This window comes from Typopeltis vanoorti, chromosome 19 (assembly GCF_054136105.1).
Source record: "Typopeltis vanoorti isolate ZY-2024b chromosome 19, IOZ_Tvanoo_1.0, whole genome shotgun sequence".
In the NCBI taxonomy this organism is placed as follows: domain Eukaryota; kingdom Metazoa; phylum Arthropoda; class Arachnida; order Uropygi; family Thelyphonidae; genus Typopeltis; species Typopeltis vanoorti.
Genome location: NC_143567.1, coordinates 43,796,126 through 43,823,774, shown reverse-complemented (window position 1 = coordinate 43,823,774; position 27,649 = coordinate 43,796,126). Strand labels below are relative to the sequence as shown.

General features: G+C 34.4%; 1 protein-coding gene across 6 annotated transcripts in view; it reads right to left on the bottom strand.

The window, feature by feature from the left end:
• LOC150096050 (protein lin-28 homolog) overlaps positions 1–27,649 on the bottom strand; it is a 283,502-nt gene that overhangs the window by 8,787 nt on the left and 247,066 nt on the right. The window lies entirely within an intron of this gene.

The following is a 27,649-nucleotide window of genomic DNA, read 5'->3' as shown; positions in this document are numbered from 1 at the left end:
AAAATGTAGTATCAAGAAGTTGATCGTTAGTTTGAGTATAACAATGAAGTTAATAGGTGCCACCTCTTGTAAAAGGTAAGGCGAGTAATAACAAAAAATAGCAAAGCTATTAGTTAAGTTAATTTTTTTTTTTAATTATGGAAGAAGAAACTAAAGCTAGTTTCTTATTGAGTGCGTTCCTTTAGCCGTTTATTATTCTGCTGGATGATAAACAGCCAAACCTGTTTTTGATACAAAGGTGTCTGAATAGAATTTCTACTTAGCTTTTGAATGAATTATTGAAGAATCTAGAACATATTAGTGTTATGTAAGCTAGAGATTTAAAAAAGGAGGATGAATCGTATACTTGAGGAACAATAGATGAAAAAGGCTGTTCCAAGAAACAGTAGTAAATGGAATGAAAGATGAAGAGAAAGAGGAAGCTGTTTCGGTGTAGGTACGTTGGACATTGAATGGAAGTTTGCCAGTTTTGTTTTTAAAGCCTTAGAGAAAAGTGGGGAATGGATGTGAAATCCAGTTGAATGAAGGCAATGAAAGTACCTATAGAAAAGGCATAAGCTAGAAACAGACTGCGAGATATAAAGAATAATAAATTAGTCAAATAGCCCATTCTGAACAGCATTAAAGTGCATTCCAAATGTTAGAACTATATTCTAAGACTGGGTGAGTTTATTTTATTAGGATTTGTAGATAGCTGACAGCTGGACAGGTGAAAAAAAATGTCTTAGGAAAATAGGACATCAAACGTTTTAGAAACTGAGGAGACTATGATGTTGTATTTGTGCCAGGATTGACAGCCCAGGAAGAGAGAAAATCTGATCTTGTCTGAAGATTTGAGTATCAAAAGTAAAGGAAGGGAATGGAATGTGAGACTTTCTTCTAAACTGCATAATCTTGCAGTTTATAATGTTTGAATACTGTAAGGCTTGTCGAATATGAGATGTACTACCACCAAAAAATATGAAAAGGATTTGAGGTCAGGGAGGAGGCCAATTAAACAGGCGAGAGAAAGAGAGAGATGGGTGAAAAAATCACTCATGCAAGTGGTAAGGAAATGTCTGCAGAGAGAGAGAGAGAGAGAGAATGTTAATTTGCTGAGTAATGCTAGATCCCATGAATTACCTTGGAATCAACAGCAATTCATACGTTTCTCCAACATTTTCATTACACATGCCTAGAGTGGGTGATGTAGGGAAATCTGTGAATTGAAAGTGGTGCAATCCATACTGAAGAAACTGACTGTTAAGAATCTTGTCAGCTACTTTTCAGAGAGAACTAGAATGTGGACATTTAGAGATCATCGTTTACATATAATGAGATTCGGTTGTTGAAGTGACAACAACCGAATTGCACACGTTTCTATAACATTTTCATTGCACATGCCTAGAGTGGGTGATGTAGGCGGAGATCTGTGAATTGAAAACGGTGCAATCCATATCGAAGAAACTGACTGTTAAGAATCTTGTCAGCTGCTTTTCAGAAAGAACTGGAATGTGAACATTTAGATATCATTATTCACATACAGTGAAATTCTGTTGTTGATGTGATCGACATTGCCTATATAAGATATTGAAAACTTCAGGTATAAGATTTTAATCGGAATGTTTCCCTGTGCTATTAGACAGCACAGAGAAACGTTCTGTTTATAGTGAATGTTCAGCTAGAACAAATATCTGTTGTTCCTTAGCTGTAATTGTTTTGATAAAATAACAAATAACAAATATGATAAAATAAAATAGCCTATAACTGTTTTGATAAAATTACATACAATTGACAACCATAATGATGTGTTTCCAGTATTTCAAAATCCAGAATTGTGACTTCACTCATTCGTAATGTTAATTGCGCAGCAGCAGTTATAATACTGATATTGGTAATCGTTGGAATTACGGCCTCGGGTGCTAAGGCCAAGTAATCAGTATTTTATGTCTTAATTGCATCTATTTTCTTCCATTTCCAGGAGAAACAAAGTTTCCAGGAGAAGGCACCTGTTGTGTAAATATCGAGAATGTTAGGATATTTATACTAAAAAACCAGAAACTGTATATGAGACTTTTATTGAATCTTCAAACAACTGCATCGTATAGCAATATGATATTGTGTATCGATTATATGCAATTAGCATAAAGTGACAGGAGGGGGTCCCTTCCCTTTCTTGAAATTTGTAGCGATTGATTTTCTTAACACACGCCCGAATCTGATTGGTTCAAAGTAAGCCTTACGATAGAATACTAAAAGGCAAATATTATCATTGACAACGTGTGCTTCAACGACTAGCTGCTAATAAAGAAGTAATTCCATTTAAGTTAAATATTATTGGGTGAGTGTGTCTTTTTTTGTACTGCACGTAGTTTATGAGACAACCAGAAATCATTAATGGCTATTAGTAGGAGTCGCTAATGATACATCAGATGAAGTTCTTGTGAAGGTGATCTTCTGCTATTATAACGCAGAGAGTTCTAAATGCTTTCAACTCATATGATTTTAACTCATATGGCTTTGTAGGTCCGATGAAAAATTGGAAAATCAGATTTTTTTTTTTTTTTTAACTGAGACTGATCTACAATTTTAAATTCCAGATTTAAATGTTCGTAACGTTTAAATGCAAATGTTCATAACGTTGCCTATTTCAATTTCCTTTTCAATATAATTTCAGTGTTCACAGTACCTTGAGTATAACGAATTTCACTTATAACGCCAATCGATTTTATATAACTGAAATTGAGTTGACCGCGCTTCATTTAATAATTTCATGTACTGATAAAATGCGAGAGTAAAGATGGAATAATAGGACCCAATGAAAACAATATTATAAGTAAGCAGAATAATAAGTATATTAATAAGAATAATGATTAATATATATATAATCTAATCCAATCCTGTGGCCTCCTTTTTAAAAGGGTTGCAGCTGATGAACAGTCCGCTTCCATGCCTCTCTATCTCTGGCTTCTGTAAGACCCTTGCCTGTCCAATCTTTGATGTTGTCTTTCCATTGCAGTCGGGTCGGGGTCTTCCTTTCCTTCCCTCCAATCCCTGCAATACTATTCTGGAAGCTCTCCAGAAGAACCCCTTATCAAATGTCCTGCCAACGCTCTCTTTCATTTTTGGATACTATGGATACTAGCTATATAGTCTCTTTTCATTTTGAATCTTTTAAGAACCTCTTCATTACTCACTCTTTATATATATTTTTTTTCTCGTTTTTTAATCTGCATTAGATTCTCTCCATTAACATTGTGTGATACTAATCAGTGATATTGAGTGATGCGAAAACACACACGAAATCTATCAAGTATATCAATTCTCAAGAATAATGTGCAGGAAAAGCCTGCGATAGTTCGATTAATATCGAAGATTAATCTTTAGTTAGGAAAAACCCGGGCTTTTCCTAACTAAGGTGATCTCCATAACAGGTCTCGTATGGAGATGGAAGGATTTTTCCTCCAGCGAAACAGGCAATCTAAGCACAGAATTCACGCTTTTAGAACACAGCTTCCATACTGTGACAGTAATTAGATTTATATGAAGTTATTTGGCAGTGACAGACTATTAAGTATAACACGTTAAGGAAAGATGATATGAGTAATTCACTAATTTACTGCATTCTTAAGTCATAGTATTCTTATCGCGCATTCATGATATTACTTAAAATTTTCTATCACAAATGTAACCTCATAAAATGGATTCATAATCTTTAAAACTTGCAATAGGGGTTTTTAAATGAGTTTTAATTTTTCGCAGTTACTTTGCCATTTAGAATTATCTACTTGGTTTGACATGACAACGACATTAATCCACAAATTATTTTTATTACCGTTAATTTAGTCATTATTCAATAAAATAAAGCTAACACTATATTCTTAACTTTTACATTCTAGTAGCCATATCAGTGTTCTTTCAACGTATTTGGTTGAATTTGACAATCATTTAATAAATTATCGTCGGCTGCAAACAAATCCATAACAAACCACATTTGCTAAAAATGAAATCTAGAAGAATACCCTTAACACATATAAACATTAATATGAGATATTCAATTTTAAAACGGATAGATTTTTTATTTGTATTTGGATGTAAAAAATAAATATGTAACTGTACAGGGTGTTCGGGATAAATTTGACAGTTTCGTAAGGAAAAAGAAAATCTTCTTTGTATCTATTAAATTTAATGAATTGACAAAAAAACATTACAGGCAGAGTTAATTACAATACTATCAACAAGATTTACTCAAAATAACCACCATTAGCATCGATCACAGCTTCAATTCTGCTTCGGAACCTCGAACAAGCTGATGCTACAGTCTCCCTGGGAAGGGCCGCAAAAACTGTTTTAATTTTATCCATTAACTGGGCTTTTGTATTACTGGAAGTGCGATTGGTGTCTTTTTCAACTGCGCCCCATACAAAATAATCCATGGGGTTAAGGTCTGGGGAGTTTGGAGGCCAAACATTTGGACTGGTGAAGTCGTAGAAATTTTCAGACAACCATTTTTGACTTTTCCCAGAGGTGTGGCAAGGGGCCGAATCCTGCTGCCATACATACGGCCTACCATTGGCTACCCTTGTTATCCAGGGCTTGACTACAGTTAGCAACTCCACGAACAAAGCCCGAATTCCAATGCCAGGGTTCTTCAACACCTGTTCCTGCAGATTTGCGAGGAATTCTGCTGTACGAACGCAATCAGATCGTCTGCTAGGGATCTTTCTTCTTGCTACATCCTCGTAGTCACCATTGCAAGTCTCTAGTTCATGCCTGATTGTTTTTACTGTATTCAGGGAGCATTGGGCAGCAGTCGTAATATCCTTATTTTGATGGCGGGCACGAATCATCATGATACAAGTTATTCTCTTCCATGATTCAGGTGGGTTCCAGCTATCCATCCTTTCTGACATCTTGTATATGAATGAAGAAGGGTCCAAACTTTTAAATGAAGAGAAGTGTGTGTTAATACATGTAACTTACGGAAAAATATAATTAATTATAAATATGTCAAATTTATCCCGAACACCCTGTACATATTTTATTTTAGAAATGGAAAAAATAAAATAAAATCATTTAAAATGAAATTTTATATTTATTTTCTGAACTGCGATTTACGTTATATTTTGTGTTATCTTCGATCGCAAAGAATAGTATATTCCTTGCAATAGCGAATATTAATTTTTCCTATGATATCATACGCATTGTATTTATTATCGAGTAGAAAATCTTATCTACAGGAAAGATGTTTTTTTTTTTCTCTTTTGCTGTTAAAATGTGGTTAAATATTACACAGGTCACATAAAAATAAACAAATAAATAGAAGTATAAAACTTTGATGTATTATCTCACATGCAGTCAACTAAGCTGTGCGACATTATTTAGAGGTTATAAATGCCACTTGTGAACATTCTGTATGCTGACTGCAGCCTATTACAAATTTTTATAGCTATTATTACAGATATAGCAAAACAGAAAATGGAGGCTCAAAAGAAAAGAAAAAAAAAGCAGTAGTAAAATGTGAATGACGGTGATCCCCTTTTACTGTTGCCCGACAAGAGCAATTATATTTCTGTGCGAGTCGCCCTACGTGGGAAAAAAATACTCGTTAATATTGGCAGTAAAACGTACGGAATGTCATCTTCAGAAGAAAAAAAAAGTTATCGTTAAAAAAGATACTTTGAAAATTATTTTCAAAGTATCTTTTTTATTATTATTCTGTCTTTAATTTATTTACCAGAGTAATAATAAAAGTCTTTATTATTACTCTGGTAAATAATATCCAAGTAATAATAAAATACTTTTTAAAAAAAATCAGAAATTTCGAGTTATTAATTTAACTTCAAAAATTGTGTTGACTTAAACAGAAAATCTCTCTCTCTCTCTCTCTCACACACACACACACACACACACACACACACGCGTGTGTGTGTCTGGAATTACAGCTGAAGCAACTAAGTCTATAAGGCTAGTGCATTATATCTGATAATGGCATTTGTTTCGAGAAGAAAAAAACCATAGTTTCCGGGAGGAATAACCCTGCCACTTTCATGTGAGATTGGTTAACTCACTACCCGAACTTTGTGTGTGTGTGTGTGTGTGTTTATCAGTTCCCATTACAGAAGAGAACGTTAATGGCTGCAATCGAAAGCTGCTCACAGTGAATTGTGAAGTTACAAAAACATTATGATTCATGGCGAAAGCATGACAGCCGATAAACACACTGCGATCAACTGTCATTTCTCCCATTGTCCAAACGTGACTCAACAAATAACATCTCATTTCCTGTATCGTGAGAATGGTTACTAATATGTAGTTTGTTTTGAATCTGCACGCAAAAGTGTCATTGTGGAATGTATACGTCATACTTGTCGTCATATTTCTCACCCACTACAAATTGGGGAAGAGAAGGACGGGGGGGGGTTAAGAGAAAGGACTAGAAAACAAGTTGTCTTCAATTATACCGTTAACAACACTGCAGTCGATAGAGAGGCAGATGGTCATGGCCGTGACCTAGTACTTTTGCGGTCCAAAAGAGGTCGGCAATAACAGCTGAGAGCAAGTGGAGCAAGGCACAGCTGCATTCAGCTCGGAGTATGCAGCACGGCAAGCTCTTAGTAAACGAGAGTGGGAGTCGGAACAAACAAGCTAGGAACGTAAACACTGAGGGGGAGGGGTGCAATACCCCTTGTTCTATCCATGGGGTAGGGGTTCTAAGCATGCGCTGGCAGATGGCTCTGTGTCTATCTTCCGGAGAAATGAGAACATAATCAGCAACAAAAGAAGCTCACTGGAACTGAGCATACTGGTTTATTTCTTTTCATATGAGCCAGAGGGCGTGGCATTTGTGAAGCCTGCATGTGTAATATACAACACGTGACACGTGGCTTCAATAATACTATCATCCGAGGAAAACAAAATGCACAGATTTCGGGTTGATTCTTTGTGTGTGTGTGTGTGTGTGTGTGTGTGTGTGTGTGTGTGTGCGTGTGTGTGTGCGCGTGCGTGCGTGCGTGCGTGTGTGTGTGTGTGTGTGTGTGTGTGTGTGTGTGTGTGTGTGTGTGTGTGTGTGTGTGTGTGTGTGTGTGTGTGTGAAAGAACTGACTGAATTCGACTGTCTAAGCTTTTGTCTGTTCACCATGTTGTAGACGGTCCTGTCACAGCTGTGAAGTTAATGTTCCAACTGAAGATGTATTGGCACAGTTGCTGGGATACAGCACCACATGGTTATCAGTTATTGGACTTGTTTACTCTGTCGGTTAAGCGTAAATCCGTTGGGCTGCTAAGGCTTAGGATTAAATAGAAACAGACAGAGAAATCCTAGTCAACAGCAGTGACAATAAACAGCTTCCCCACCCCCCCATCTTCCAGTCTCTGTTAAACGAACTTTATATTACATCACAGTAAGCCTGGTATTTCTTTTTCTGCACGTTCTCCAAGATGCGGTATCAAACTTCTATTTATCATCATTAGATAAAAAATGGTTCGAGGTTTGCCTTACAATGTTGGATTATCCTTAAACTACTTGTTGAAAAAAAATAGGTGTTATTACTAATTATATGAAGAGCTTCAATTCGGCGACATGAACTTATTTAAGTTAAGGGATATTGCATCCCATATTGTTTCTTAGCCGAATAAGAAACTCAAAAAGTTTCATGCCGAATATAGAAACTATATAAAGTTCGGCGATTCCAAGCGTAAGCAAATACCTGGATAGTGCAGCACCTGACCCATTTGGTTGTGCAAACTGAGGCAACTCATAGTAAGGGTGGAGTAAGCTCCGATCTCTATTCTTGGTATTTACCCATAATGTGAACTTAGCTCCTAGGAGCTGTATTACTGTTCTACAGTAATACAGCTTCCGGTCTGGGTAGTGACCTTCTCTCATAATGTAGGACAGTAATACAGCTCCTAGGAGCTAAGTTCACATTATGGGTAAATACCAAGAATAGTGATCGGAGCTTGCTCCGATCACTATTCTTGGTATTTACTATGAGTCCCTTACTATGAGTTGCCTCAGTTTTCACTACCAAATGGGTCAGGTGCTGCACTATCCAGGTATTTGCTTACGCTTGGAATCGCCGAACTTTATATAGTTTCTATATTCGGCATGAAACTTTTTGAGTTTCTTATTCGGCTAAGAAACAATATGGGATGTAATATCCCTTAACTTAAATAGGTGTTATTAGATTCAGATGAAAACTATAGGCATTTTAAATCATAAAGAAAAAGGATAGGGGATTAATAACCTGTTTTTTCGGCAGTCTAACATTTTCCATAATCTGTAAAAATTCGATACTTTGAAAATTTGCTAGGAATATTTGGGCAACACTAGAAAACTAAGTTTAGGAATGTTTCATATTCATAATAATTTTAAGCGTCCGGTTATATCATTGCTATTAAGTAACGGTGTAGCAGAGAACAAGATTTCTCCTTTCTGAAATATTTAAAAAAAATATCCTTTTTGTTACTTCATGAACTGGAGATAACTTTTAGAAAATACAATACCCACTAATGAATTTTAGAACTTAAACATTTATCTTTGTTCTGTGTACGTGCCCGCGCACATCAATAAGGCATCTTGCATTCAAAAAGAAAAAAGAAAATAATAGAAAAAAAAGACAAAAAATAAAAAAATAAACTCAATAAATGGAAAAAAAACCTCCATAAGCAGCATTGCATTAGAAATATCCTTGTTGAACTCATTGTTCATTATGTGTCTTACATAATAAACCTTGTTATAAAGACGAATCATATTTAGAACATATCTTGATGTGCTACTTAACATTTGAAGGTTGGTCCATAGGAATGCGTCAGCCTATAAAGTTTCCACAAATCTTTGTAAGATTGCAACACAACGATCACTGTTGACTATCTATTATAAAAAGGAAAAAAAAAACCGCAGGGAAGATTCTCAAAATTCCCTTGAGAAACTGTACACCAGGCTAGCTTTCTGTGAGTATAGAGGCTTATCTATGATCACGAGAATTTTCTGCCCACCATATTTATACATTAAATTGTACATTAATGATTTGGGAAGGATTTGACAAGCGACATACAGCTATTTGCTGATGATGCAAAGATAGGTAGGGTAATCAGGAATGCTGATGATATGCAGTATTTGCAGAATGATTTGAATAAGCTGGAATTGTGGGCATTGGAAAATGGGTGTCAGTTCAATGTGAGTAAATGTAAAGTAATTTACTTCGGCATGATTAGATATCCAATGTCGTATTATATTGGTGGGATTAGGCTGGAAGAAACTGATGAGGCTAAGAGTACTTGCAATCTGTAAATACAACTCAAAAGATAATTGCAATGATGAAACGAAGGATGTTATTTTGCCTCTTTACAAGACCTTGATAAGACCTCACTTGGATTATCGTGCGCAGGTGTGGTCTCCTGGTTTCCGTTGTGATTCTGATATATTGGAGAGAGAGAGTACAAAGGAGAGTGTTAAAAATGATATCAGGAATGTGAAATACTGATTATGAAGACATATTGAGAATTTGTAGACTGCGGACACTAGAAAACAGGAGAAAGAGGGATGATATGTTTGAGACTTACAAACTTCTGAAAGGGTCATACAAGATTTCAATGATGGAATTTTTCAATTTATGGAGGGTGGGGAAAGAACGAGAGGGCATCCTTGGAAGCTGAGAATGAAGGCCGCCAAGAAGGAGTGAGGGCTAGATTTTTCCTCTCAGAGGGTGATTGGAATGGATTGCCTTTGGATGTTGTGAGTGCAAGCAGTGTGAATGAATTCAAGAATAAGTATGATAGCTGGTGTGTGTAGTATGTGGCCTCCCTCGATGAGTCTCTGACTTCCTGGAGGTCTCTCATAATAATAATAATAATAATAATAATAATAATAATAATAATAATATTTGAGAACTAATATATTCATTCAAGTTGAACCAGTAACTTCTCCTGTACAGAACTAATTATATCGTTCTTTTGCAAAACCAATCTTACAATCAGATAACACCAGTGGGCAATTGGTGGATATGGAAATAAGCTCACAGTATCATGATAGACATCACAATTTACAGTACTCCAAATGACTTAGTTATCATTATTACTTTTCGGCTGATTTAATTTCAGCTCAGAAAGCTTAAAACCGCGTATTTTTTTTTCGACATCAGCTTTAAAATGTAATAAAAGCTACTGTAATAATAATAATATCATATAATCAAATAATGTACTTATCGATGAGGATGGGGAATAAAAGAATCTTCAGCCTCCGACGGGTGGCAGAGATTCTAATCGAAAATGCCTTAGCTTTCTTCATAAGCTATTAGAATATTGGAAAAAACAGACTGCAAGTACTCCATAAAATTCGCTATGAATAAATTAACCACGTTGCTGATTGCAGCACTAAGTGCATATTATACGTCTTAATAAGTTATGATTTATTATTTAGTAGTCATTGATAAAAGGCCTTGAAACAAAATATTTTGACAGAAATACATTCGAAACCACTTGTTGTAACAGCCTTGCCTCTTGTCTGCTCATATCCATCGCTGGACAACTTTGAAGTAGAAGATATTAAATTTTACTAGAAAGTTATATTTTCGCATACATGTATAACAGAGAACACTTCAGTTATGTCAAGGAAAATATTGTAAAGCCACATTAATGCCAACGTATAAATTGAAAAGAAAAGAACATAAATCAATAAAAGAACAAAATTACTGAAAAAAAAATTGAAATAAACTTCAAAGGGAATGAGAACATAAAAGAATGAAAGAATATCAGGATGTTCTACTTAAATATATAGCCAGCTAGATTCGAATAATTTTCACTACAGTCGCCAAGCAAGAATGAATTTGGTTGTCTAGGAAATCTTAAAATAACTCCAGAATGGTTGATCTAGTGGGCAGCATCTCTAAACTGCAGATTGTGAGTTCGAATCCCACTGTGGCAGCATTTATTTCTGAAAGCATTTAGGTGATAGACATTCTTCATCTTCTGGCATAAGATCTCCACCCTACATATTGACTGTATGCAGTGGGAAAAGTTGCATGTTTGGCCTTTAAAGCAGGGTTCCCGGATTACGTAATATTTATCTATGTGTGCTATAGGCTTACAACCTTTCCTGGGCAGAATTGTCATAAAAATATAAAGATATATTTGGATTTGTATAAGGAATAGCGTATGTGGTTAGTGACGAAGGAAACGACAGAATAATCTGATTATAAATTTATCTCATAAAAAAAATCTTATATGTAATAAAAGTGAGCCAAGTACTGGGGAAACGTACCTGAATGTACTTTCTTAGCAATATCACCCAAAACAGCTCAACTAGATATACAATTATGTATATCACTTTAGATGAAGTAGAGGTGTTAGGGGTGTCTGGCATATTTCTTTCCTTCCCATCTTTTACGCTTCTGTCCTCCATTTTAGTCCTATTGTGCGGAAAATGTCAGAGAATAGAGAATCTTCTAGAACGTAAGAAACATATTCCAAATTCGATTAAACGATGCGATGTGCAAAGACTTTTTTTACAAAAGAAGGAAATAAACGATGTTTTTTACTATTTTCAAAGGGACATAGTATTTATTAATTTGATTTAACGCTTAAGATTTGGCGTGCTGTGTCTTTTTGAATACCTCTGTCAAAAACAAAACAAAACAAAAAAAAAAGTAGACTGATAATATTCAAATTAGAGCTGCAGTTACAGTGGGTCAAATTTTGGCCCTAATGATTCTTCTAAAGAGTAGCCAGTGATTCGCTAATAGTACTTAGCTTAGGCGTCTCTGCCATGATTCATGACTCTTCATATAAACACCACACTTTCATCTTTATTACAAAATGACTTCTTCGTGATAGAAAATTGCATAAGAAGCTCAAACATCACCTGTGTTAAACAAATATATTTGACAAGATTTGAGTCATTAAGACAGCTCTGTGCGTGCCTGTTGCTGTGTTCTTCTGCTGAGTAGTTAAATAATCTATATATTAATCACAAAGATTAAAACTTGACTTTATGTATTTATGTTTAGATAACAGGATTTAATATGATCGCTGTAGATTTTAAGATGTTTCTCTTTCATAGTAGCATTGTGGAATTTCTGAAACATTCCTTTGGCCAAAAATGTTTTTTTTTTCTTTTCTTTTCTTTTTTTTTTTTCGTCTGAATTGTCCAAATTAATTTAAGTCTAAATTTAAGCGTTGGAGCATTTTAATATTTGTAAACATTAACGTTAGTTTAGATAGCGGTTGCAAAAATTGAGAATAATAATTGAAAGGAAGAATAGATGAAACTTTTAAACGAAGAAAAACACCAAAGTTATTCTACATGCTTAGGTAAAGTCGGTTGTGGTGTTGATAACGTCCCTCCGTTGAACATCCAGGAGATGAGAGTTGTGCTAGGTGTCTTTGATGGCTTGTCAAATATGACGAGCCACAAATGGACGATTCAACTGGATGCGCGAAGCGCTAGAGGTCGGTGATTGGCAAGCGATGTGAGTGACAGGGCAGGAATTCCTATATGTATACATTAATATACTTTATAGTTTACAACTAAACGGTAGCAGTAATTTATTTTCAAATTACTTTTCATGTATGTCGTCGAAATCAAAAATTGATTTAAATTTTTTTTTTTTTTTTTTTTTGCGAGACTTCGAAAAGAAGATTGCTAGAATCCTTTGCCTTATTTCTGATTGATTTCGATTGTTCGTTGTTACTTTGATAGTATATGAAAAAAGATTTCACTTTTAATAATAAATAACCAGGTTTTAACTTATGTATTTATACATATATATTTCCTGGTTATCTATTATTGAAACAAATTTACTCGTAGTGAATCGCATATACAAGGTTTACTTTACTTTACTTTTTGATAAGCCTTTTTATGTCACGTTTTTATGTCACATTTGTATATCACATTTTTTGAAACGTTTTGAAACTCAGGGGATACCCTGAGTGTCGAGTCTTCAAAATTCGAGTCATCAGAATTCAAGGAGAACCGGCCTACCAGTCCGGAACTCGGGGGATTGGGCGCCGTAGGAGCCAGGAGGGGGGGGAACACTTTTTGAAGACTCGACACTCAGAGGCTACCCTGAGTGTCGAGTCTTCAAAATTTCGAGTCATCAGAATTCAATGAGAACCGGCCTACCAGTCCGGAACACAGGGGGTTGGGCGCCATAGGCGCCAGTGGGGGATAGCCCCCCTAGTGTATATATATATATATATATATTATATATATATTCAGGGGACCGATGGAAAAAAAGTGTAAATAGCAGGAAATGTAAAAAAGCATTTAAAAAAGGCTGAAAGATGACTTACTGCTAGCATGTGAGTCTACATACTCGATTACAAAATTTAATAACAGAAAATAAATGAATTTACAATTACTTACATTTATCTATTTAAAAAAAATCTTTAATTGTTGATTGTTTTTGCTTTTTTTTTTTTTTTTTTTTTTTTTTTGACAGCGCCAGATTGCTTTGCATTGAGTTCAATGCTTGACCTGGTTTTTACTATCGTGTTCAAAGTAGACACGGAGAGTCCAAGATCTTTTGCTAAATGCACACGTGTTCCAGCATGCCAATCTACATGTCGCAGAATTGCCATCTTTTCTTCTACCGAAATACATTTTCTGTTTTTTTCTCCATGTTACTAACATGGATAATCCATCACCGCAACTTGAAAGCAACTTTCACACGCTAAATTAGGTAGCAGAAATTCTGCAATATCAATTCGTACTGTGATTGAAAATTCACGGTATCGCTCATCACTACATTACTGTTGCAAGCGTGCAGGTCACCGTGATAGCGGAAACGAAACTACAGCCGAAAGCAACAATATATATATATATATATATATATATATATATATATATATATATATATATATATATATATATATATATATATATATATATATATATATATATATATATATATATATATATATATTGGTATACACACACACAACTGAAGAACAAGCATACAATTAGAAATAAATCCAAATATACATAATGAATGGAGAGCGAGAGAGAGAGAGATGATGATGATGATGATGTCAAAACAGAAAAACTGCACTTCACTCTTACGCTTGATTTTCTATTATATTATTTTAATAATATATTTTAGGTGCATTATCTCGTGGTTTTCCTTTGAGATAACAATGATTTTTGGCTGCCGATGGAATTATTGTAAAGTACATTTTTGTTTCATTATTGTTTTATGAGAATTAAATAATTCAGCCTTTATTCTCACGCACTGCTAGACACAAAATGTGCAGTAGGGAATAAAAAAAAAATGCAGCTTAAAATTTTAAATTTAAACATTTAATTTAAAAACTGCGCAGTTAAAAGTATATACAGAATACAGAAATAATGAATTCTCAATCTGACTTGGAATTTTGAAAATTTGTACAGTAAAAGAAAACTTAGAATAAAGGCTGGAATAATTTCCCGAAATAATTATGGATTATTAGCTTTTATATTTATTAGTCTCTTGCTAAAAACAAATGGATTTTCCCCCCATTTTCCCTCATTTATGAATGTTTGACTTTTTTAAAGGATTCTGGGATGTCTTTTCAATATTCTTTCCAACATCTCCTCAGTAACTGTTATATAATTATTCCATGCTCATGCACTGCAACCTGACAGATACTATATCACTTTTTTAATAAGCTAATGTAATCTTAACAATTAGAGCGAAGTCTACATTTGGAAACTAATTTAGCTCGTTCGTTAGTAGCATATCTAATTTTTGAAACAAGCTGTTGCTACCACAAATTGAGCCACTGTTCGAGTATTCAACACTGATAATTAGTTAATGGACTTCATCTCTACTGTCCATAATGATCATGAGTGTTTTTAATCACTATACATATATGAACCCCGTTACGCCCTCTACTGGCCTAATTTATTTGCATCAGAGAAGTCTGGCGTAACGAAGTTCGATTTATGCATTATGAAAAACAGCATATAATATAGTTTGCTCATAACTACGTAGGTGTCTGTCTAGTGTCAAATAGTGACGGGGGGGGTGGAAGAGAGAGAAGACATTGTTTCACAATATATTTATAACCAGATACCGATGTGTTATTCACAGATTCCTAAATATCTTTTCATTAGATTTCTATATAAAGCTCCCCCCCCCTTCCGGTTTCATTTATTTTGGGAAATGCTTATTTGTTCTCTCAAATATTTGTATGTGTTGGTAGCCAACATCAAGTACCGATATGTATCGACAACCCACTCTTACAGCCTAGAGTAACTGAATTATTGATGACTTTGCTAGACGTTTACTTGGTGACTTTTTGAGCTAAAACACATTACTCCCTTATCATCTAAAAGCCATCCATCTCACTGACCTGCCATTCCACTCTTACGATGCCTAACACAAATCGCTATAGACATAATGGGGCCGGAGGACTAACAGAATAACAGTTCACAACTTGTCTTCTGGTGTCCTACGAGCAAGCTACTTGCCAACCCTTGCTATCCACAGGCGTGTCGTAGTGGTATCATGTCCAACAAGATGTGACAGGCGGACGGCCTTTTTGCCTTAAATGGAGCTGTGAAGTGTTGTTAACTTCACTCTTGTCTCCGGTTTCTCCTAAACTTAGAGCTTGTTATCCGTTCATTTATCGTTTCTTTCTGTCTACATCAGACTTTGCGAACTTTTCATTTGACATCCCCAAGAAATAATTCAATTAAATCTACGGATGTCTAACAAAACTGAAGCATGCGCATAACAGATTTTATTGTAGTTAAGCGTACACCTATACCTGGCACGATGCCAAAGAAAGCGTTTTTCACTACAAATATTGATTTTCTTTTCCTGTAATGAAGTAAAGAAATGAATTTTCTTGAAGGAGCAAAGTAGTTCAATAATAATAATATTAATCTCTATAAACATAGTAAGCTTAACAGTTTTAAGCTAATGAGGAGATTTAATTGGTTTGTGTATGTATGTATATATGTATGTGCGTGCATGCTGCACTGCAGACATACACAAATACATTATTTAGTTTTTAAAAGGGAGGATGTTTAAAAAACGATAAAGCCCACGCATCACTTTGTCACATTTCATTACGTTAGAGGATGCAATGGACTTATTACGTGATGCAAATCACTGTTTAACAGAAATGATTTCTCTCCTTGTTCACAAAAGAACTTTATGAATAGAGAGAGAGAGAGCATGTGCTATTTACAATAAATAGCGTGAAATGATTCTATTTTTTTATACAAACGCAGAATTCCATTCTAAATCTTGATGAATTAATACTCAGACTGATTTAAGTGATAATGTTTCGGATTAGTCTATTTAGAGGAATTTTTAAAATAGAAATGAAGAAAATAAAATTAGTTATTTTATTCTGTCTGCTATCATTTCTCATTCTTGTTTGTTCTTTTTTTTTTTTTTTTTAGAATTCTTAATTTACTTTTTTTTTCTGTTTGTTTGATGGAACTGCAAGGCTAATAAACTACAGAATCGTATCTAGAAATTTCTAATTTAAGGCGCTGTCCAAAAATTAATGTTTTATACTAACTTTTCCGAACAGTTCTACGCGGTACGTCTTGGACAGCGAGACTGCCTGTTAAGAACGGATATTTCATTCGACTTAGAGCAGAGAGTCTGTTGATTGCAGTGTTCCGTAATAGCTGGGAGCTCGTTAAGTTTCCGTGATTCTACGGCTAACGAACGTGGTTTCGGTGATCATTGATGTACAAGGCGATTGAAAATCCCATTTGTAAGATCGAAGATCGTTTTTTTTTCCCCTTTTCCTATAGCAATGGTGAACTAAGTAAAGATTTTTTTTATTCCTTGTATAAGTGTTGGAGTATTATGTGAAATATTATGTACTAAATCAAACAGAAAGCACTGAATTATATTGTTATTATATTGCATGCAACAGACTAGCACTAACACTGTAGGATTTAATTTTGAACTTTTCTGATGCGTTTCTAGAAGGAAAAGAAATAAAGGCATGCGTGCTGTAAAAGTTAATCACATGTGGAATGTTTCCATTTTTACCTAGACGGAATGTTGGAGGTCTGATCAAAAAAAGTTTCGAGATAGACGTTATTTCTCTGAAACTGTACTCTCCAATTATGCAGTGTGTATAATGATGTACCGGGACAAGTTACTGTTTTATTAATAAGATCACGTCTTATTGGGTATTGTTTCCATTGTTGAGGTCAATGCACCTACTATTTTGTGATGAAGGAGAATCTGAAACAGCCTGTGAATATTTCTTCTATTAAAAACTGTAGGAAAGCAACTCACACGCGAGTTAGGTCATCCAAATGCAAATAGTATTTGGTGATTATGTAATAAGCTGGTAAGAATTTAGTAGCTCTGCTATTTTAAATTACGACAAAGATCTTCAAAATAATAAACTTTTTGTATGTTCTTAAACTACTAGAAATGAAAAAAAAAAATCACTGGCTTGACCTTCCCACCAAATTTCTTATACAACATCGTAAGGTCATTTTAATAAAAAATGTTACGATGAGATGAATGCCTGCAGAGCTCTTTCCATGACTCTGATTAAGGACCAAATCGGAAATTACATATCTGTAGTGTATGTGGCTATAACGCACTGGTTTTCTTTAGTGTGTAACAATCCATAAACATTCCTAAAACCTTGAAATTAAGCATCGCCTTCTGGAAATCACAGCGATGCGGATTGTTTCCTTGCTAGAAAAGCGTTCGGCAACTATTTAAATCAAATACATTTTACTTGATTTAGCATTCAGAGCGATTACTTCAAATTAAATTAAGTAAAGTAACTAAGTTCAGAACCACACTTTGTTATCGTACGGCCAAAGCGACATAAAAGACATGTTTGGTGTCTAATGTGGAGTTGAGAGATTTTTTCATGTGAATCCCACGCACGAAAGGTTGTAAACCTCTCAAAGATTAGTACTGTGGACAGGTCAAGAGTTAGGTAATCGGAAAGCTCTACTCTGAAGATCAAATATTAAATTTTGTTCATTACTTTAACTCGCTAATAAGCAAAGTAGTGGTCTCAAACGGGACCTTTTCTACCGGAAACTCGGGCTTGTAGACTATAAGAATAAGGATCAACTACCCCCATTCCGTTGGATCTGGTTCGAAAATTTGGATGGTACGGTGTGGGTCTGCGCTTAAATATAAAACAGAACAGAATAGAATCGATTGTAAAACTCTTTCTAGCTTTTAAAACATAACTTATTGGGGTTCTCGTCAAAAGAAAAAAAAAAAAAAGAGAGAGAGAGAGAGAGAGATGATTTTATCGTTCGAAATGATATACCAATAAAGGGCACAAATGTCATAAAGACGTGTTTGGGTTTTATGACTGTTAACAGAATTTGATCATAAACTTCTTCAAAAGTAAGTAGAGTGGTTTGCTCTTACCTTCTTGAAGCTCCTATTGAAGTTATGATAAATATTTAAAGAAGTAACAGCACAATGAAAACTAAATAAGGCTATATTTTTTTTTTAAGTAGATTAAATACTATATACACGTATATATATATATATATATATATACGTGTGTATATATATATATATATATATATATATATATACACACACTAAATCACAGAATGATATGCGAAAGATCAATACTATACAAAAAGCATTTAACTCTCTCTTTCTCTCTCTCTCTCTCTCTCTCTCTCTCTCACACACACACACACACACACACACACACACAAACACACACACACACGATAAACTTATAAGAATCTTAGATGCATAATATTTAAGGAAAAATGAAAAATATATACAGTTTTTGTAACAACTCTGCAATGAAAATAAACAACAAGCTTTTACAATGGATAGATATATAAAGAGAAGTCCGACAAGGATATGTATTACTATCACCATTATTGTTTGGGATCTTCTCGGAAAGGGTCATTCAAAAATCGAAACACATAGAGGCATCTCAGTTAATGAAAGAAATATGTCCCAAGATATGCTAATGATAGTAGTAATCACTGAAAACGAAAGGGACGTACAAAGTATTGTTAATGAACTAACCAAGAGCTGTGATAAATTTGGGCTAAAAATAAACACTCATGATAATCACAGATAAAGAGAAGGATAAAAACCTGAACGCAACCTTAAAAAGCCTCACCACAGATAGGGTGACCAACCGTCCCAGAATCTAATACCATGTCCCACATCAGTAAATGTCAAGGAAAACGTTACAGATCTTGAAAATAGTCACATTTTTAAGACATTGCTACGGGCTTTTTTTTCCTCTTTGTTTTGTTTTTTTATTTTTTCTAATCTTGAAAGAAAATTGCAACACTGTTTCTGCGCTTGTCAGTTCGTCGGCATACTCCGAAAACAGTGTTTATGATTACGATGTTTTTTGCATACAAATATAATTCTAATTCGCACTTTGAATTAAGTCGCCGTCACCTGTTGGCTGCAATATTATTTCAAAAGACGAATTATGTTACCGAGCATTACTTAACGTTTTTCTTATAATCGTGTTGTTAATAGAAAAATTAAGCAACTGAACAACAATTTGATCTTTAAATATAAGGAAAGAATTTCTTGCAAATTTGTTTCACTGACCTGAAATTTTTCGCTAAATAAAACTGTAGACAACAGCAGTAAAAAAAAAACAAAAAACAGGAATAGTTTATTGAACAATTCGTGAACTTCTACACCAACTGCGTGTTATATTTGGAATGATGGAGAAAGCAGTTCGATGAGCTGAAGCACTTCTAATGAACTGCATTTTAGGTGCGGTTGGCTAGAAAGATGCGGAGGATACCTAAATTTTTTTGCAGAAAATATTTCGATCAAAGACAGTTATCAGGCAACGATTCATTCGACGAAATTTCCTACTTGAAAATTTATGTATCAGCTGGAAAAAAAATTCAGGAACTGACTAGAACAGAATGGAAATTCACATGAAATGGGTTGAGGTTTTTTTTTTTTTTTTTTTTTCTTTTCTTGTCAGAAAATTATGTCCTAGATTGGCGTGAATAAAAATTAGTCATCCCTCCCCAGAGAACAAGTGGGTAGATTTCTTTATCCGGTAAGGCTAATCACTTATGATGGAAAATGTCAAGAAATCAAAAAGAAAGAATAAATATCTTATGATTTGTTGTGTATATTCTGCATTAATATACGCCTCAGAAACTTGAAGTACTAGAAAATAAATGGAAAAAGAATTGGAAAAGATATATTAAAAAAAAAAGATGGGTATGCGTTCGTCGAACGTATAAATAATTACCAATGAAACGATTTTTCAACTTATTTTATGCAGATAAATTAAAATTAACAGAATTTTTTAATTAAAATAAACAGATGGATCATAAATATTTTTCACTAAATATGTTTCCTGCATTATTGTATGTAGTAACTGGCACAAAATTTGCGAAAAACATCAATCACTCAAATCTTTTCATTTCTTGAGTTAGCAGTCAGTTTTCCAAGTGTTATTATATTTTATTTTTACTCTACGTGAATGTATTATTTAATTGTTACGAGTACAATAAGATTTATTTATATTTGTTATTGATTATAGGAGCCTCCCTAGCTCAGTCACCATAGACGAAGCCCTTTGGTCGGATAGACCTGGGTTCGATTCCCGTCAGTGACGTGAAGAACTTTTATCTGGTCTTTTTCGACTAAAGGTGAGTTAGTCGATCTCATACGGAGATAGGGGTTTCTTAACCGGAAACTTAGGTTTTTCGTCCCCCAGAACAGGCAAACCGGCTCGTGAACACACACACGGATTACAGTCATGAATACGTCCCAGCCATATGCCGGTCCCGAACCCGGATAAAATGGGGGTGGGGGAGCAATGGTGAACTATCCTGTAAAAATCTCACAAGGAATACTTTGTGGGCAATGCCTATAAAATCACCTACGGTCGGAGACGACTGAAAAGGAAAACCAGACCAGATTGATTATAGTACAAATTATTAGTATATAAGTACGCGTTATACAAGAACGCGTAAGGTCTCATCATGTAAAAAGATCGATCCCAAATAGATGGGATAAGTAAGGCACAAGAGGAAGAAGAAGAATATTATTACGTGATACCTTCAAAGAGTCCAAGTATTCATCAAGGGAGGGCACGCTACGTCTCCATTCAATCCACCAACTACACAGAACCGATATTAACTACCATCATCATCTACACACAACGCCATTTACTACTCACAACCAACCAGTATTTTTTGTCTGTAAATTGCATGCATTCTCACGGCTGATTTGCCTGGATTTGCCAGGGATTAAAAATCCGCGTACAGGCAAACAGGACAAGTAGGATATCAATATCAGTAGTGGATGAGTCCATTTTTAAAAGCAGCAAGATTGAGTAATTCCCATAAGAATAATTACTATTCAGTCCAAATTAGGTAGCTGCTAACATACTTCTTGTTTAAAATGAAAGATATGATTTTAAATTACACAACTGTACTGTTGATTGCACTTCGGAGAGATGAATTAGGCATTTATAAATGCACAGCCGACATTCAAGCAAATATTTAGAGATCTGAATAATATTTGAAGATTATCAAGATTGCATAGTGCTCGCTTGCATAATGTTACTATAACATTTTCTACAACAATGAGCAATGTTGCAAAATGTTCCTCGTTATTCTCACAAAATGAATAGCTTAAGGATATATAGTGCTAATGATAGCATATAATTTCACAGTCGAATTAATAAGAAGACTTTCCGTTGGAATTAATAGGACAGAAGCCAGAATTTATTAGCCACAAAAATGCTAGGTTGTTGATATTCAAGCAGTGAGATCAGAACAAGAATGCATAACTGTGCTAGAAACAGGATTCGAGAAGGGGAGAAGAAAGGACTAATGTGCATGAGCAGTTGCTGCTTACATATAAAATGGAAACACTTCGAATTTTTGGAAAACTGCTCACATGTCCGATAAGATTTTACGAATTTATCTTTTATTAATATTTATAAAAATAAAATAAACAAACAAAATAATAAATTTGTTTGTATAGTAAAAATTGTCAAACTATAGTTCTATTGAATTATATTTTGACAGGATAGCCTGGCAGATTATGTGTAATATGTTTCAAGTATATTGATTACAGTCTACAAGCTTCTGTTTTAGCAACTTCTTATTTATGACAAAGGATGACATGACTGACAGTATAAAAACAGTATAAATTTCGCGCAGCAGTTTCATTAAATTCTTATTGAAACTTCTACCCCTTATAGTGTTTCATGTTTTCATTTAGGAATTTGTGTTGAAAGCTTTAATGTTCTCATTTTGATTAACGTGTAGTGTTTTGTTGCTAGACAAAGCTATGAATGAATTGAGGAATATATTCTGATTTTGGAAAAGCAAAATAAATTTTTATAAGAGAAAAAATCCATCACTTATTCTCACTGTTTTTCATATTTTTCATAGCATTCAATTGAAATATGCTGAGCTGAGGTAATTTTGTTTTTCTTAAAAAAATAAAAATATAATATAATATAAATATATAAAAAATGGCCGATTACTTTAAGTATGAGACATGGAATTCTTAGTGTAAAAAATAAGTGTTTTGCCATGATAATGCTGGCATTCATGTTTCGCTTCTATGTTTTAAATGTTTATGGAAATAAGGTTTATTGTGTGTTTTTCAGATCAATGTATTTTGCAACTGCGTATCCACAAGTAAGATTTTCATCTCCGTCTACTCTTTAAAAAAACGGATCAACAGGTAGCTGTTGTAATCATGTGACACCAATCATGCGGTCATGCGCGTTCGTTATAGGATCCGCCTTCGCTTTATTAAAGCAAGACCTAAAAAAAAGCGTTTCAGGATCAGTGGTAATAGGCAGAAGGTAAAGAGACACCTACAGCGATCCATCATTGTCAGGCGTGAGCAGAGGGGTGAGCAGGCGCGCGTAAAGAGCCAGAATCTCTCAGTTAAAAAAAAAAAAAAAAAAAAAAAAAAAAAAAAAAAAAAAAATCTGATTGCAAGGTATACAGGGGGTGACGGAAAGCTGACAATGCGAGGAGGAAGGTGGCAGTGAAGGACGTTCATCCTCGACAGCCCATGAAAAAAAGAAAAAGGAAAATTTCGCAGCACGCGTTGTGCACGTGCCTGGGCATTCGCATCGTGTATTTATTAATTTGTTTCACCGTTCGCTCCTTCCGCGGTATTCGATTTATGATTTATTGGCTGTTAAGTTCCTTGGCAGCCTTTTCAAGATCTCTTCTGGGAATATTCCATATGTGTAGTAGAGAGAGAGTTTATCAATGAATATGCGCAGTATTATTATTTTGTTATTGCCGTATTGTAAATTAGTTTCATTACAATTTTATTAAGATAGATATAATTCGTATCGTAATATTATCCCTGCAGGGTATATTTGCTTTGTCGATAACTTCAGGAATATCTTATTTTTATTTATTTATTTTTTTATGTGGCTCCCAGCTATGAAAGGTTTGTAAACTATAGTACATTCGTATCATGGGTGGATTAAGGATTCTTTCCTATTTTTATTAATTTCATATATTTTTATATTGTTTTATTTATTTTTCACATAGTCTAGAAATCCTACTCTAGAGACCAAACATGAAACTTTTTTCAGGCCACTTCAGGCCTCCAATAGGAGGCCAGAAGTAGCTTGAAAATGGCGATGAAGTTTACCTCATTGAATACCATTTAATTTCAATGTAGATTTACTTTGGAGAAAGGCATTATACATATTACTGAATTAAACTTATGTGAAGTAGTATGTGAAATTTACACTTCGCCAATGACAGGCGGTGCGTTTCCTATAGAAGGATGTACAGATGCAGCTACTATTCAGCCAAACCCTGCTGCAACTGGGATCCCGAGAGGTTAGGTGTGGTCAACGAGGGTTGTGAAGAGATCGACAAAAAATTCTCACGATCTCAAAGGGGAGGGGGATCGAACGTTTGTTCGGATAGGGGAGAGAAATATTCGTAGTGGCGTCACTACATGAATGTGCGTAAAACTCTTTCTAAAGCTCTCTAAAACTATTCCTAAAGTTTTGGAAATTTAAAAATCAACTGTCCTTAAAAATAAAAATAAAAAACATATGACAAATGATTTTTAACCGGTTGCGAAACCGCCATCTTCTTTATTGGAAGCCTGACATGGCAAAATACGACTCTTACACAGGATTCTCAGTCTATTCAATTCTTGGTCCCGCATCGTTCTTCATATGCTGTAAGTTTTTATAGCTTAGCAGGTTCAAGTAAATAACATTTTATAGTTGATTTTGTACTTTTTCAACAATACCAACACAAAAAGTTGAAAAATATTGGTTTTATGTCCATTCTCGAATAGTTCGCCGAAAGGAAAATCAACTAAGAGCACATTAAACTTTCCGTTATTCTTCATGAAGAACAGATTAGGATAAGTTTCAACAGCTATTTTTCCGAAATGGATTTGGCCTGGCGATGATACTTTGTTACAGTAAATTGTGTGTGTGTGTGTGTGTGTGTGTGTGTGTGTGTGTGTGTGTGTGTGTGTGTGTGTGTGTGTGTGTGTGTGTGTGTGTGTGTGTGTGTGTGTGTGTGTGTGTTTTATAAATATATATACTAATAAGAAATGAGGATATTTCATTGTGACTAAAGCATTGTTAATCATAAGCTATAAAAAGATTCTTTGTGCTTCGCTCTTTTTTCACTTCATGGTCTACCTCGTCTTTTCACTATTTTTCCAAGAAGTATTCGCTGATGGGACAAGTCTTTTTTTTTTTTTTTGCAACAGTTGCAGTCTGATATCTGTGCAATTGATACATGATATCTTTAAGAAATGCTTAATTCATGAATTCCTATGGCAATTCAGAATTTATTCATTACTTATAATTTAAAGTTTTCATTACATACAAAAGAACATAAAAAAAAGAGTTTATGAACAATCTTTTTAATATACTAGTAAACACCTCTGTATTATTATTTTACTTCTGGTGAATGAAATCTTCGTCTTAATAAGAAATCATGTAACAATCAATCACACTAATTGATACTTTTCATACCTTTCAACATACAGTGTCGATGCAAGTCAACCACTTTTATGATGAGACTAGCACTGTCTCATCATAAAAGTCTCTTGAAGAGTATATCAGGAATTAAGGTCCCAATAACATTATCTTGATTTGAAAGCTAATTATCATCAAGAGTTTCTTCAAGAAGAAACTATGGTGAATAAGACAATGACGAAGGCTAGCGTGTGTGTGTGTGTGTATGAGCTTTTTTTTTTTTAATCAAGCCCTTAAATATACATTTCTCGAAAATACGATGTAATTAATATTAATTTTCAGAGCGATAATTTTCGGAAGTAATTTTATCAAAAGCAATTAATTTTATAAATTTAAAAACGTTTCGGTGAAGGATTAATATGACATGACAAAGTATAAAGGGAATAAGATTAATCTTCGTTACTTGGGAACCACTCCTATTGTTGCAGATGTAATTAGAAAATATTTACGCAACTTTACAATTTTAAGAGTTTGCGATCTGAACAGTTAAAAACCCCATTGCTGTGATGCAATACCAAAGACAAAGCAATAGCGAAGACTTTGTATGTAAATATTATAAATGATTACTTAAAGAAAGATAATGGATCACCATTTTTTCAATATCTTTACCTTAAAGGACTGCCGTAAATATCTTGGTTGCGAAAAGTGGTCTTATTAAATATTCCTGATCATTCTTAACCACCATTATATATGTTGTGTATATAATTAACGGTGCACTATATATCGATTCTTATATTTAAGTCATCTCTAATACAAAAATATACTAGAATCAAATTATATATGTCTTCTCTAAACCAAATCATTCTGATCAGGAGTATATATACTCCTGATCAGAATGAGTTAATATATATAAAGAAAGAAAACTTTATAAATATATAAAATATAAAGAAAACTTTATATATATATATATATATAAAGTTTTCTTTATAGTGCATTTAGGGTCCGCTATTTACATACTGCAACTTTTAAGCAACCCAAAACCTGTGCGTTGGGGAGGGGGGGGAGAATATTTTATGTATGTGTTCACGAGGCCGGGTTGCCTGCTCTCGGGGGGGAAACGAAAAACCCGAATTTCCGGCTGAAAAAACCCCTCCACATGCTAACTCATCTTTAGTCGAAAGAGACCAGATTCGTGTATGTATATATATATATATATAAAAGAAGAAGCCTTGATCATTAAATGAATATTGTTTACCGTTTTATACGGTTGTGATGGTTGCATTTATGAACGAAGCAATGACACTATGAGGAAAATATGTTATGTTCTGTTAATTGCATGTATTCTTCTGGGGTTTTTGCAGCATGAAAAATTCATTGTTTGTTTCCCGAGTTGCCGAGAAGTTTATCCTGCTACCTCCAATACTGAATAACTCACCTTTAGTGTCAAAGTCCTTATAAAAATTTTCTCGCATCCTATGTGGATTCGAATCCAGATCTTTCCAAGTAGTTGTGATTGTTTGAAATTACGGCCTAAGTAACTAAGGCTATGAATAAAGAGAGTGAGGAGAAGAGTTCATAATTAAACTAATTGCTGTCTTCTGGAGAGAATCAAGAATCTTTAATGGGACATTTTTCATATCAGCCAAGATTTCAATATTTTGTGATTGAGTACTAGTTCAACAGTTTATTCTCTCTCTCTCTCTCTCTCTCTCTCTCTCTCTCTCTCCCCGCGTTCTTCCAGAGGCACACACTGCGTCGATTAGTACGCTTGAAGCTTGGCATCATAGCAATAAAAGGCTAAATATTACAGAAAAAATATGAAATATAGAGTGCAAAGCATTCATGAGGAATTGCCTGTTCCTTTTAACAGTGTCTAGTTAAAAGAAATACCATCTGTCCATGTCAACATCTCTTCTTTTGTACTTACGAGATATTTTTTTACAAGATTAATTGTTTTAGACCTCAATTTTGCCATCATCCTGAACATGAGAATGTCCTTACCAAACTTAGATTTCACAGCGAAAATCTCAAAAACATCAAAACATTACGCATATAAGATTTTGAGAGGGCTTTGTACACTGAATTTTTTTTTTTTTTTTTTTTCTGGAACAGTTTCAGTTTAAACTGAATACTGACCTAATTGCCTTGAATTGGCTTAGTTTATAATTACGGACTGAATATAACAGAGTATATCAATTTTCTTTGTAACCTCAGATTTATCAGAATGATAGCAGGTTCTCCGCATTTTTCTAATCTTTTTTCTGTCATTGCTTGTTTACTTATTAGATTCTTTATTTTACTGGAGTATAGATTAGCAGTATTTTTCGTTTTACTGTTCACCCATCTGACTCTGCAACACGGAGAAAAAAAGTTCACTTTCATTTCTCTCCATCCTCCTGCCGTCTGCCCGACCCAGCTTTTCGCATCTTTTGTTTTCTTCATTATTCTAATTTTACCTTGTTTCTTTCGTTCCCTCCTTTATTCTCTCTCTCTCTCTCTCTCTCTCTCTCTCTCTTTTTCTGTCCCAGACTGGAGACTGAAGTCGTTCGGATAAGTTACATGCTTGTTTTCTAGAGCAGGATACTTAGATCATTTAACAGTTAGCCTATCCATAATCCTATAATACTATTGCACTATAGGTTAATAGCCTTTAATGGATGAGATACACATAAAAAATAAATAAACTCCCCATTGCCACCTACTGACATATCAAAATGAATACACTAAGAAGTATCATTTCACGTCTCAGCTGTTGCTAATATATCAT